This window comes from Ranitomeya imitator, chromosome 4 (genome assembly GCF_032444005.1).
Source record: "Ranitomeya imitator isolate aRanImi1 chromosome 4, aRanImi1.pri, whole genome shotgun sequence".
NCBI lineage: Eukaryota > Metazoa > Chordata > Amphibia > Anura > Dendrobatidae > Ranitomeya > Ranitomeya imitator.
Genome location: NC_091285.1, coordinates 239,044,766 through 239,058,638, shown reverse-complemented (window position 1 = coordinate 239,058,638; position 13,873 = coordinate 239,044,766).

The following is a 13,873-nucleotide window of genomic DNA, read 5'->3' as shown; positions in this document are numbered from 1 at the left end:
GCGGAGGCGTCGCTCCCAGCGTTTCGCTGGGACTGATTCTGTGCAAAGGGTTACTGCTGCCTTTTCTGGCTCTCCTGTTGTACCCTGCACTGATCTGCGGCGAGCGAGCTTCTCTGGGACTAAGTCCTTATTTGCACACACTGAGCATGCCCAGGGCAAGATCTCCCGTTGGAGATCGGGGGTCACATGCTCAGGTACTGCAGCACATCCCATTGGTCCTCCTGGCAGGTCCTGAAAGGGCAAAACTTCTGGAGCAGCTTCCTGTGCTGCAACTATATAAACTGCGCATGACCGCACGGCCATGCGCTAGTATTGTCTTGATAATGTGTGTGTGTGTAGATGGATGTATGTCGATGGATGAAAGCTCCTAAGTATCCCTCCCTAGTGTTGTTGACTGCTCGCGAATGATGGTAGCTATGTAGCGCCCGACTAGCCATCTGCACGTAACACACATCACAGCGTCCAGTTGCTGTGTCCGCCAGTACGGCGCCGTGCGCTTCCTCTGCGCTTTCCTTACCCAAGCCTGGGTGGTTAGTGGCATCCGTCAGTGCGGCACCGCACGCACTCTCGTGCCTTTATATTCTATTTACCGTATATACTCGAGTATAAGCCGAGATTTTCAGCCCAAATTTTTGGGCTGAAAGTGCCCCCCTCGGCTTATACTCGAGTCACGGTAGTGGTGGGGTCGGCGGGTGAGGGGGAGAGGGCGCTGAGGTATACTTACCTAGTCCCAGCGATCCTCGCGCTGTCCCTGCCTTCCTCCCCGTCTTCTGTGCTGCAGCGTCTTCCCCTCTTCAGCGGTCACGTGGGACCGCTCATTAGAGATATGAATAAGCGGCTCCACCTCCCATAGGGGCGGAGCCGCCTATTCATTTCTCTAATCAGCGGTGCCGGTGACCGCTGATAGAGGAAGAGGCTGCAGCACAGAAGACGGGGAGGAAGGCAGGGACAGCGCGAGGATCGCTGGGACTAGGTAAGTATGTTATATTCACCTGTCCGCGTTCCATCTTCGCCGCCGCCGGGCGTCGCTCCATCTTCCCGGCGCCTCCATCTTCCCGGCGTCTGCGCTCTGACTGTTCAGGCAGAGGGCGCGATGACGCATATAGTGTGCGCGGCGCCCTCTGCCTGATCAGTCAGAGCAGAGACGCCGGGAAGATGGAGGCGCCGGGACCGGACGCTGGGAGCTGCAATCAAGGGAGGTGAGTGTGTGTTTTTTTTTTTTTATTGCAGCAGCAGCAGCGGCAGCACAGATTTATGTGCAGCATCTATGGGGGCAGTATGAACGGCACACAGCACTATATGGGGGCAGTATGAACGGCACACAGCACTATATGGGGGCAGTATGAACGGCACACAGCACTATATGGGGGCAGTATGAACGGCACACAGCACTATATGGGGGCAGTATGAACGGCACACAGCACTATATGGGGGCAGTATGAACGGCACACAGCACTATATGGGGGCAGTATGAACGGCACACAGCACTATATGGGGGCAGTATGAACGGCACACAGCACTATATGGGGCATCTGTGCAGCATCTATGGGGGCAGTATGAACGGCACACAGCACTATATGGGGCATCTGTGCAGCATCTATGGGGCAATATGAACGGTGCAGAGCACTATATGGCACAGCTATGGGGAAATAATGATCTATTTTTATTTTTGAAATTCACCGGTAAATGCTACATTTCCACCCTAGGCTTATACTCGAGTCAATAAGTTTTCCCAGTTTTTTGTGGCAAAATTAGGGGGGTCGGCTTATACTCGGGTCGGCTTATACTCGAGTATATACGGTATTAGTTTCCTTACACACCCAGTTGCGGTGTTGTGCCAGCAAGTGTCTAATCGGACTTCAATCCTGAGCAGGGGTTGAGTTCGCTGACTTCTTGCTCGCGCTCTATGTGCGGTACTGCGGTCCTGTGACGCAACAGGATCGCTTCCTTCACGCAGGGTGAAGTTAACCCATGTGTGTATACTTAGTACCGCCATATAGTCCGTCTTACTAGCAGCAGGGTCTTTACCTGCACGGTGGACCTCGGACTGCGAACGCACCTAGTTTCATATCATCTATACTTGGTGCGTTCCGCCGGTCCTTAACATATTGTATCTATAAATAAATATTTGTATGAAAAAAATTAAACAATAAAAGTACACATATTTGGTATCGCCGCGTCCGCAACGACCCGACCCATAAAACTGTTCCACTAGTTAACCCCTTTAGTGAACACCATAAAAAAAACAGACAAAAACAATGCTTTATCATGCTGCCAAACAAAAAGTGGAATAAAATGCGATTAGATTGATATAAATAAACATGGTACCGCTGAAAAAGTCATCCTGTCCCGCAGAAAAACAAGCCCCCATACAGCTCTATCAGCGGAAAAATAAGTTATAGCTCTCAGAATAAAGAGATGCAAAAATTTTTTTCTATAAAATTGTTTGTGTAAAAGCACCAAAACATAAAATAAATATAAATGAGGTATTGCACTAATCGTACTGATCTGTAGAATAACACTGCCTTATCAATTTTACCATAGACGGAAAGGTATTAACCCCCTGCCCCACCCCACAAAAAATTTCATGAATTTGTTTTTATTCATTCTGCCTCCCAAAAATCAGAATAGAAAGTGATTAAAAAAAAAGTAATGTCTGAAAATGGTACCAATACAAAAGTCAACTTGTCCCACAAAAAACAAGCCCTCACATGACTCTGTAGGCCAAAATATGGAAAAATTATAGCTCTCAAAATATAGTGATGCAAAAACTATTTTTTTTGCAATAAAACAGGTCTTTTAGGCCTCTTACACACTTCCGTTTTTTACAATCAGTCACAATCCGTCAAAATGTTGAAAAGACGGATCCTGTGCAGATTGTAAAACACGGATGCACTGGATCCGTTTTTTTTGACACATCCGTAGCGTTTTCCAAGCGATCTGTAGCATCGCTTGGAAAACTGATTGACAGGTTGGTAACACATAGTTTGACAAGTGTGACCAAGTTTTAACTATTGATGCTGCCTATGCAGCATCAATAGTAAAAAGATCTAATGTTAAAAACAATCTTGATATTCTCACCTTCCGGCATCCCTCGCAGCCTTCCCGATGCTCCCGTTCCCAGAAATGACCCGATGACGTAGCATCACATGTCATTCTCGAAAGGCATTACTGGGAACTGGAGCATCGGGAGGGCTGCGAGGGACTCCGGAAGGTGAGAATATCAAGATTTTTTTATTATTTTTAACATATCTTTTTACTATTGATGCTGCATAGACAGCATCAATAGTAAAAAGAGAGCGCGAGAGAGAATTTCCCTGACTGGAAATTCTTCCACGCATGCTCCATTTCAAAAGACGGGACCCGTCGCTGGATTCCTGCTTTTGACACACAGCAACGGATCCTGCGTCCATAGGCTTCCATTATAGCCAATGACTGACAGTGCAGGATCTGAGCGATTTTCCGACGTACACAAAAAGCGTTTCTATGTGCGTTGTCTCCGCCCGACGGACAGCAATTTTATGACGGATCCAGTGCACGATGGATGAAACGGAAGGCCATCTGTCACAATCCGTCGCTAATACAAGTCTATGAGAAAAAAAACGGATCCAGCAGAAACATTTGCTGGATCCGTTTTTTTCACAAAACGCGGCATTGTGATGGAAAAAGGAAGACGGAAGTGTGAAAGAGGCCGTAGTGTGTGACAGCAGCCAAACATAAAACCCCGAAGAATAAACTCGTCTAATCACTTATACGAGGAACGGCGTAAAAAGTAAAACCAATTCTTCACCTGCTGTTGATTTTTTTTTTTTTTTTTTCATCCTGCCTCTCAAAAATTTCAGTAAAGCTCGGTGCACATTTATCATTCGCTCTGCACTGAGCTCTTACACCGGGGTTTCCGTGTAAATCTCTGAAATACATGACTCAGACAGAACCTCTGGCGGAAGATTCCCTAGAATGAGGAAGATGGAGGCACTGTAAAACCCTGACTGACCTGTGATCTGGCGGTGTCCGTCTTTAGGATTGCATAAAAGTGTCATTGGCCACAGTTTTGTACACTTCTGAAAAGGACACAGCTAAACAGAGCTGCCTCATTATAGTGATTGGATCCTTTGGGGTTTCATCTGAAACACGTTACTCAGAGATTTAGATGGAAACCCCAAAGTAAGTGATCAGCGTACAGCGCCAGATAACTGTGATCCTTAACCTCATGTAAAATGTTCCCAATAGAAGCTTCAACTCAATCCACAAAAGAAGCAAGTCCCCACTCAGGTCTGTCTGTTAACGGAAATATAGGGGGCATCCACGTTACTTTTAGCACAAAGGCTCTGGAAAAGCAAAATGGCTCCTCACCCTCCAAAAGAAATTCAGCAAATTCTCCGCTCCCAAATCCAAATGCCCCCCTCACTTCTGAGCCCCAGTGTTCCTAAATTACATATAGATCCCACATGTTTGGCATTTCTGTAGTGATGAGAGCCCGCCTAATTTACAGGTGCCTGTCTTCAGAAGCACAAGCTGAGCATAACGTACTGTTGATTGCAACGTACTGGTCACTACAGCGCACTGGTTACAACAGCAGTTTGCGCTTGTCACTCGACAACATAATCTATAATAATAATCTTTATTTTTATATAGCTAACATATTCCGCAGTGCTTTACAGGTTGCACACATTATCATAGGTGTCCCCTGATGGGGCTTACAATCTAAATTCTCTATCAGTATGTCTTTGGAATGTGGGAGGAAACCGGAGAACCCGGAGGAAACCCACGCAAACTCGAGGGGAGAACATACAAACTCCTTGCAGATGTTGGACAACATCCACTGCTGCTTGTTTCTGGAAAATACCCATGGAGTCAATATCGTCACTATACCTGTACATAAATTCCCAAAGGGGTATAATTTCCAAAATGGGGTCACTTGAGGGGGGATTCTTCTAGCAATTAGGGGCTCTGCATATGGAGTCCTCAAACTGTTCTTGGAAAATCGGCGCTCCAGGAGGCAAATAGCGCTCTGTTTCTCAAATAGTCTCTCCGTATGGCTACGTAGTACTGTACAGCCACATTTGGGGTCTTGCCACATTCAGTAGAAATTGTGGGACAAATTATGGTGCCAATTTTACCCACTTCTTGTGTGAAAATGTAAAATTTGGGGTTAAAACTGAATTTTGTTGGTAAAATGTAGTTACTTTTTCTTCTCTGCTCAATAGTCTAAAATTGTTACACACCCGTGGTGTCAATATGATTACATTGAATTCATTGGGGAGAGTAGTTTGTACAATGAGTTCACATATAGGGGGTTTCTCTTGTTCTGGCACCTCAGGGGCTCTGCCAATGTGACATGGCACCCTCAAACCATTCCTCAAAATCTGTACTCCCATTATGGCTCCTTTTCCCTTCTGAGCCTTGCCTTGTGCTTCAAAAGTAGTATTCCCCCACATATGAAGTGTCGGCGTACTCAGGAGAAATTGCCCAACAAATTGGCACAATTTCTCCTGTTACCCTTATGAAAATGCAAAATTTGGGTCTAAAATAACATTTTTGTGGGGAAAATGTGATTTTATTATTTTCACGGCTCAACGCCATAAACTTCTGTGAAGCACTTTGAGGGTTCAAGGTGCTCATCATGCATTAAAATACATTCCTTGAGGGGTCTAATTTCCAAAATGGGGTCACTTTTCTGGGGTTTCCACTATTTAGGCACATCAATGGCTTTCTAATTGGGACATGACGTCCACTAATGATTCGAGGAAATTTTACATTCAAAAAGTCAAATGACGCTCCTTCCTTTCTGAGCCCTGCCGTGTGCCCAAACAGCAGTTTCCTCCCTCATATGGGGTATCTGCAAGCTCAGGAGAATTTATAGAATTTTGGAGTCCATGTTATTTATTAACTATTTTGTGTGACCCATCTCTGATTTAAAGGCATGAAAAATCAAAGTTGGAAAATTGCAATATTTTCGCCAAATTTCCGTTTTTTTTCACAAATGCAAGTCATATCTAAGAAATTTTACTAACATGAAGTACGATATGTCACGAAAAAACGATCCCAAAATTCCTGGGATCCATTGAAGCGTTCGAGTTATTACCTCATAAAGTGACAGTGATCAGAATTGTAAAAATTGCCCTGGTCATTCTTGTGCAAACCACCTTCGGGGGTTAAAGGCAAAGGAATATATGTAGTAGATGCAGAATGTGGTTTTTTTTTTTGTTTTGTTTTTTTTTTTCAGGAAAATACTTACTTGTGGCCGCACATCCCTGTACCTTACTGCATCTGCCAGCACTGAGTTCTTTGCAGATAGTAACATAGTTAGTAAGGCCGAAAAAAGACATTTGTCCATCCAGTTTGTTACGCTCGCGCCCTGATTGGTGGGCGTGAGCTCGGGGGTATTGTGGCCCCACTGTGCCACAAACCAGACTACCCTGGAAGGGGCGTGACTATGACAGCTGCCTGGGTTTTCACTGGAGCCTCTGATGGTGAGGACAGGCTTGTGCAGCAGGCAGCTGCTACTCCAGGGTGGTGTCTGGCTGTGGCTGCTGATCCCACTTGGGAGACAGGAACACCAGGATTGGTGCGGGCATTAGGCAGGACTGGCAGAAGAGCACGGCTGGAACACAGACGAGTAGGCTGGCACGGCTGAGACAGGGCTGCAGGGGCTGACTGGCAAATTTTGGCCTGGGGGGCAAGCACACAGCAGTGGCCCATGAGGAGCGGCTCATCCTTAAAGGGGTTGTCGGATATAATGCTACATGTCTACAGTCACTATGTGTGAATCCTCATATCGTGCGCACTGTGCGTTATGAGGATTCTCTGGTGCCGGCAACAGGTGGTCTTGTGACCACAATCATGCAATATATATATTCCCAGCCACATTTCGACTAGACGGTTTTGGGCCTTGTTCAATACAGTTGCATTCGCCATGCAAGTCTTGTCGGCATGTGACCGCATGTATGCCAATCACAAACTTGCAGCCAGACACATGCCAAATAACCACAGCTCTGCGAGCAATGTGAGATGCACAAGTCTACAGTCACATAGAATGACACAGAGTGAATGCACCAATGACACATACACACACAGCCCTACTGTATAATGACACATACGCACAGCCATAATGTATGACACGCACGGCACCACTGTAAAATGACACACACACACACACACACACACAGCCCCACTATATAATGACATACACGCACGCAGCTCACACACACGCATGCAGCTCACACACACGCAGCTCTGACACAAATGCATCACACACGCAGCCATCACACACACACGCAACTCTGACACAAATGCATCACACACATGCAGCCATCACACACACAGGCAGCCAGGGGTGGATTAAGGGTAGCCAGGGCCCCGGGCTGTTCAGACACTGTGGGCCCCCTCGGTCATGTGACGGGGGTCATGTGACGGGGGTCACGATATACCTGAACCAGATTATTCCAGAAAAAGGGCCGGGCCCTACTCTACTGTAACCTATTAAATTTTTGTTAAAATATGCAATACAATTTAGGAATATTTTGACCAATATCACATACAAGGAACAAATACCACTGCACCATGACCAGACCACAAATTACAACCACAGTGATCGAATAATATCACATACAAGGAACAAATACCACCGCACCATGTCAAGACCACATATTACCACCACTTGGTGACCAAATAGCACACACAAGGGACAAATACCACAACACCATTTCCAGACCACATATTACCACCACATAGTGACTGAATAGTACAATACTGATCAGTAATAAAAAAAACAAAAAAACATAATACTATCACCATAAGTGCCAGTATTCACAGGAGATCTGTACTTAGTATGCAGTGTCTGTGTAGAGGTAATACAGAGATCATTGGTGACATTGTACACAGGACCTCTGTATATAATTTATAGGTAATACAGTGATCACTGGTGGTATTATACACAGGAGCTCTGTATATAATGTATAGGTAATACAGTGATCACTGGTGACATTATACACAGGAGCTCTGTATATAATGTATAGGTAATACAGTGATCACTGGTGACATTATACACAGGAGCTCTGTATATAATGTGTAGGTTATACAGTGATCACTGGTGACATTGTACACAGGACCTCTGTATATAGTATACAGTGTATAGTGTCAGTGTATAGGTAACACTGACTCACCAGTGATGTCTCTAGGTGAACTCCTTCATCTTTCATCCAGCACAGACTGCCATCATTTCTTCCAGCCAGGACTCGTTTCTGCAAGAAATAACACAGTTATCTCGAGCTCCGCTTGCAGAACACATTACTTAATTTTTCACAACTTCTACACAACACCACATGAAGAAAAAAAGGCGACATAGTGTCACTCTGCACAGTAACAGGCCTGCCTCCCCCCCCATTTAAAACAGTATACTAAAAAAAATAAAATAAATACATCACTGCAGTAATAATATCCCTTAATTAGCCCCTATGGTAATAATCCCCATCCTGGCCCCGTATATCTAATTCCTGGCTCCAGCCATATGTTCTCGCATCCTGCCCTCATGAGTATCCATTCTACTCCATATGATCTCCCCATCCTGCCCCATAATCCAATCCTGCCCCATGTCTTTCATTCTGCCCCGTGTCTCCAATCATGCCCCGTATCTACATTCTGCCCATGCCTCCAGTCCTGCCCCCAGTGTGTCCAGCAATCTGCCCCAGTGTGTCCAGCATATTACCCCCAGTGTGTCCAGCATATTACCCCCAGTGTGTCCAGCATATTAACCCCAGTGTGTCCAGCATATTGCCCCAGTGTCCAGCAATATGCCCCAGTGTGTCCAGCAATATGCCCCAGTGTGTCCAGCAATCACCCCCAGTGTGTCCAGCATATTACCCCCAGTGTGTCCAGCATATTACCCCCAGTGTGTCCAGCATATTACCCCCAGTCTGTCCAGCATATTACCCCCAGTGTGTCCAGCATATTACCCCCAGTGTGTCCAGCATATTACCCCCAGTGTGTCCAGCATATTACCCCCAGTGTGTCCAGCATTGCCCCCACTGTGTCCAGCAATCTGCCCCAGTGTGTCCAGCAATCTGCCCCAGTATGTCCAGCAATCTGCCCCAGTGTGTCCAGCAATCTGCCCCAGTGTGTCCAGCAATCAGCCCCAGTGTGTCCAGCATATTACCCCCAGTGTGTCCAGCAATCAGCCCCAGTGTGTCCAGCAATCAGCCCCAGTGTGTCCAGCAATCTGCCCCAGTGTGTCCAGCATATTGCCCCAGTGTGTCCAGCAATCTGCCCCAGTGTGTCCAGCAATCTGCCCCAGTGTGTCCAGCAATCTGCCCCAGCGTGTCCAGCATATTACCCCCAGTGTGTCCAGCAATCTGCCCCAGCGTGTCCAGCATATTACCCCCAGTGTGTCCAGCAATCTGCCCCAGCGTGTCCAGCATATTACCCCCAGTGTGTCCAGCAATCTGCCCCAGTATGTCCATAATATTGCCCCAGTGTCCAGCAATCTGCCCCAGTGTCCAGCAATCTGCCCCAGTGTCCAGCAATCTGCCCCAGTGTGTCCAGCAATCTGCCCCAGTGTGTCCAGCAATCTGCCCCAGTGTGTCCAGCATATTACCCCCAGTGTGTCCAGCAATCTGCCCCAGCGTGTCCAGCATATTACCCCCAGTGTGTCCAGCAATCTGCCCCAGTATGTCCATCATATTGCCCCAGTGTCCAGCAATCTGCCCCAGTGTCCAGCAATCTGCCCCAGTGTGTCCAGCAATCTGCCCCAGTATGTCCAGCAATCTGCCCCAGTGTGTCCAGCATATTACCCCCAGTGTGTCCAGCAATCTGCCCCAGTATGTCCAGCAATCTGCCCCAGTGTCCAGCAATCTGCCCCAGTGTCCAGCAATCTGCCCCAGTGTCCAGCATTGCCCCCAGTGTGTCCAGCATATTACCCCCAGTGTGTCCAGCAATCTGCTCCAGTGTGTCCAGCATATTGCCCCAGTGTGTCCAGCAATCTGCCCCAGTGTGTCCAGCAATCTGCTCCAGTGTGTCCAGCATATTACCCCCAGTGTGTCCAGCAATCTGCCCCAGTATGTCCATCATATTGCCCCAGTGTCCAGCAATCTGCCCCAGTGTCCAGCAATCTGCCCCAGTGTCCAGCAATCTGCCCCAGTGTCCAGCATTGCCCCCAGTGTGTCCAGCAATCTGCCCCAGTATGTCTAGCAATCTGCCCCAGTGTGTCCAGCATATTACCCCCGTGTGTCCAGCAATCTGCTCCAGTGTGTCCAGCATTGCCCCAGTGTGTCCAGCAATCAACAAACTGAGTTCTCACCTTACCAGCGCTCCAGGCGGCGAGCTCCCTCCAGCAGCGCGCATTCGCCGGCGACTCACAATGACGTCAGACGCCAGCGACGTGTGCGCTGCGCGTGCGCCTGCGGCCGACTTCAGCTGCCAGCCTCCAATTGGCTGGCGGCTGTTGTTGTTAACTATTGACGTGCGGGCACGCGCCCGCACGTCAATAGGAAACCGCCACAGCGCCGGTAGGGGCCCGGTGAGCAGATGAGACGGGGCCCGATGCGGGCCCCCTCTCTCTGCCAACCGGGCCCATATATGATACGCCAGTCAGGGCACAGGCAGTAATGCCCTGATGGTGGCGGGCAATCTGTGCGGTAGCCCAGGCCCCCCCCCCCACACACACCACTTGGCCCTGGGCTACCGCCTATATTGACCCTCTTATAATCCGCCCCTGTTCACGCAGACATCACACGCATGCATGCAGCCATCACACACATGCATGCAGCCATCACACACATGCATGCAACCATCACACACACATGCATGCAGCCATCACACGCATGCAGCCATCACACACATGCAGCCATCACACACATGCAGCCATCACACACATGCAGCCATCACACACATGCAGCCATCACACACATGCATGCAGCCATCACACACATGCATGCAGCCATCACATACACAACACACCAGATACCAGGCTCATACACACATCACACACTCTCCTCTGTGGTGCAGGGGCGGCTGATGTCCATGTGCAGCTCTTCAGTTTCTCCTGCTCACAGCTCTGCACTGTCCGGCACCTCCCCCGTCTCTCCTTCTCTGCCGGGATAGCAGATAAGAGCAGGAGAAGCCGGAGCTCCGTGCACACACAGGCCGGTATGCTGAGTCTGACCTTTCATCTTGATTGCTGCTGGCTCTCTCCCTCAGAGTGGCAGCGCCGCACAGGAGCCTGCTCCTCACATACCCCTGCAGCCTACATGTCGGCTGCTGGCGGGATGACGCCACCGCGCACTACAGGTGGCGCTATGTCTTGCAATCACTGCTACTGCTAGTCCTCCAGCGGCCCTGTGCAGCTGCTTAGGCACCGGCCCGGGGGGCATATGCATTCCTGCCACCTGGGCCAGTCCGCGCCTGCAGGGCTGGCAGAGACACGGCAGAGAACACAGGGCTGGCAGAGACACGGCAGGAAACAGGACTGGCTAGGACAGCAGGAACACAGGACTGGAAGGCAGGGCAGGAACGGCAGGACTGGCAGGAACACAGGATTGGGAGGCACTGCAGAGAACACAGGACTGGTTGATGTGGTATATGAAGGAACAGGTAAGGGCCTGTTCACACTGGACGTGCAGGTACAGATATGTAGTTTGGAACACAGGGCTGGCAGAGACACGGCAGAGAACACAGGGCTTGCTAGGACGGCAGGAGACACAGAACTGACTTAGGACGACAGGACTGGCTAGGACGGCAGGAAACACAGGACTAGCTGATGAGATATTAGAATCAGGCTGCACTCAGATGACACCCGAGTGCAGTCCAATTGTGAGTGAGATGAAGGAACAGGTAGGGATATATAGTTAGGAGGAACAGGTAGGGACCTGTTCACACAGGAGAGGAGTGAAAGACTGCAGATAGGAATGGAAAAGCAGCAAGCGGTAGCGTAGCGACAAAAGCTGAGCAGAGGCACAAAGAATGTGGAGAGAAGCTGCAGCAAGAGATACTGCAGAAGCTAAGCAAAGTGGAACCGCAAGGATTGCAGAGGGGAACTGCAGCAAGAGGTTTCTGCAGCAACGGGAGCGGAGCAGAGCAAGACGGAGCAGAACCGCAGAAGTGCAGAGCAGCGGCTAAGCCACCAAGATGCAGAGCAGGCAGAGCCGCAAGAGTGCGGAGTGCAAGCAGACCGAGAACACAAGGAAAGACACAGCAGGGAAGGAAGGCACACACAAGGAGACCGAGACAAGACTAAGTACAGACAAGGCAATGGAACAAGACACAGGGACCAGGATATTCTGCCTCCTGGAGGGCGGACAAAGATAAAGGCAAATGCACAGAGAATAGCCTCCAGAGAGGGAGCAACACAGAGCAAGACCTGGCAAACTCAGAAGCAAAACACTAACTGAGCAAACACATTGCACAGGCCCAGAGCACAGGGTGGAGCTGCACTATATACAGGAGGCCTCTTGATAATTGGTCAGGAACTGATTGGACAGGTGCACCTGATTCCTATAAGAACCAGAGAGTTCAGGCGCCGGCCTCCTATGCACATAGCCATGAAGCATGTACAGAGCAGAGACATAGAACATGGAGCTGGCATTAAAGAGAAAGCACATCGTGGCCTGGAGCAGTGGGTAAGATAGTGTGAGAGATGAGAGGCCATGCTGTGATGCCAGCAGAGATGTTACAGTACCCCCCCCCCCCCTTTACGGCCCCTCCTCTTCAAGCCCGCCAGAACAACCTGTAGAAGAAGGATAGGAGCACACATAGTCATAGCCATCACAACATTCCTCTTGTAGAATGAGGTATTTGAGACATTAGAGATCTCAGGATGCTCAGTCTCTTTGAGTCCAGTACGATCAGCTTCCCACACAGAAGACACAAGGGCCAGGACTTCTTTCACCTGGTTAATTGAAAGCAGGGACTTGGAAGCTTGCGATTTGACCACAACATAATGTGATTCCTTGGAAACTGAAGACACGTTCACTGGATCCAACTTAAGCCCATCATTACAAGAAAATTGGACCTTCTCCTTTAGACCGGTGGGAAGCAGAGATGAGAATACTTCTGTCTTGGGATCTTCACCAAATAGCCAGATGGAAACTGGAGGCATACATACAGGAAACATCTTCAGCCTGGTACCCTGAAAAAACTGGACCTCCTCGTCTAGATTAGAGGATGACTAAGTCTCTGTCTTAGACTGCTAGCCACTTGGAAGCAGAAGGCATACATTCAGGAAGCCCCATCAGCTTGTTACTCAGACAAAACTGGACCATCTCTTCCTCCGGACTGGTGAAGAACAGAGATGCAAGAGCTTCAGCTTCAACTTCTTCATCCACCTGCCACATGAAATCTGAAGGCATCATTACAGGAAGCATCTTCTTCCCAAAGTTCAGGGAAAATTTTTTAAGTGACAGGGATGTTCCTGGGAACTGGTCACTGGAGGTGTGCGGAGAGGACGCCACTGCTTTCTTTACTTCAGTGAGGTCGGCACACCGTGACTCAATAGCCAGCTGTTTAGGTGGCGAAGATATCAACACTGTAGATTGACCTAGCAGTTTAGGAACAAGAAACTTCTGGAGACTTGATAGTTCCAAATGCAGAACCACGCTGGGTCTTTGGACCGGAACGGGCAGCAGAGTATCCGGTTCAGAACGACCGACGGGCGGACTGGTCAACCAGTGGAAAACAAATCTCTCCGCATACAATGCTCCGATTTGGAGCTGTAGTTGTCCCTTCAACACTGGACTGTTCATAAGTAGGACTCGGCAATCACCAAACACCTTCACAGGATTCTGGAGCAGTGGAACAGGAATCACACTTAGACTCCGTCTGGTTAGCAGCTTTAACAGATCTGCAGGACCGAAGCTCCCACAAGTCACTGGAACAGACTCAG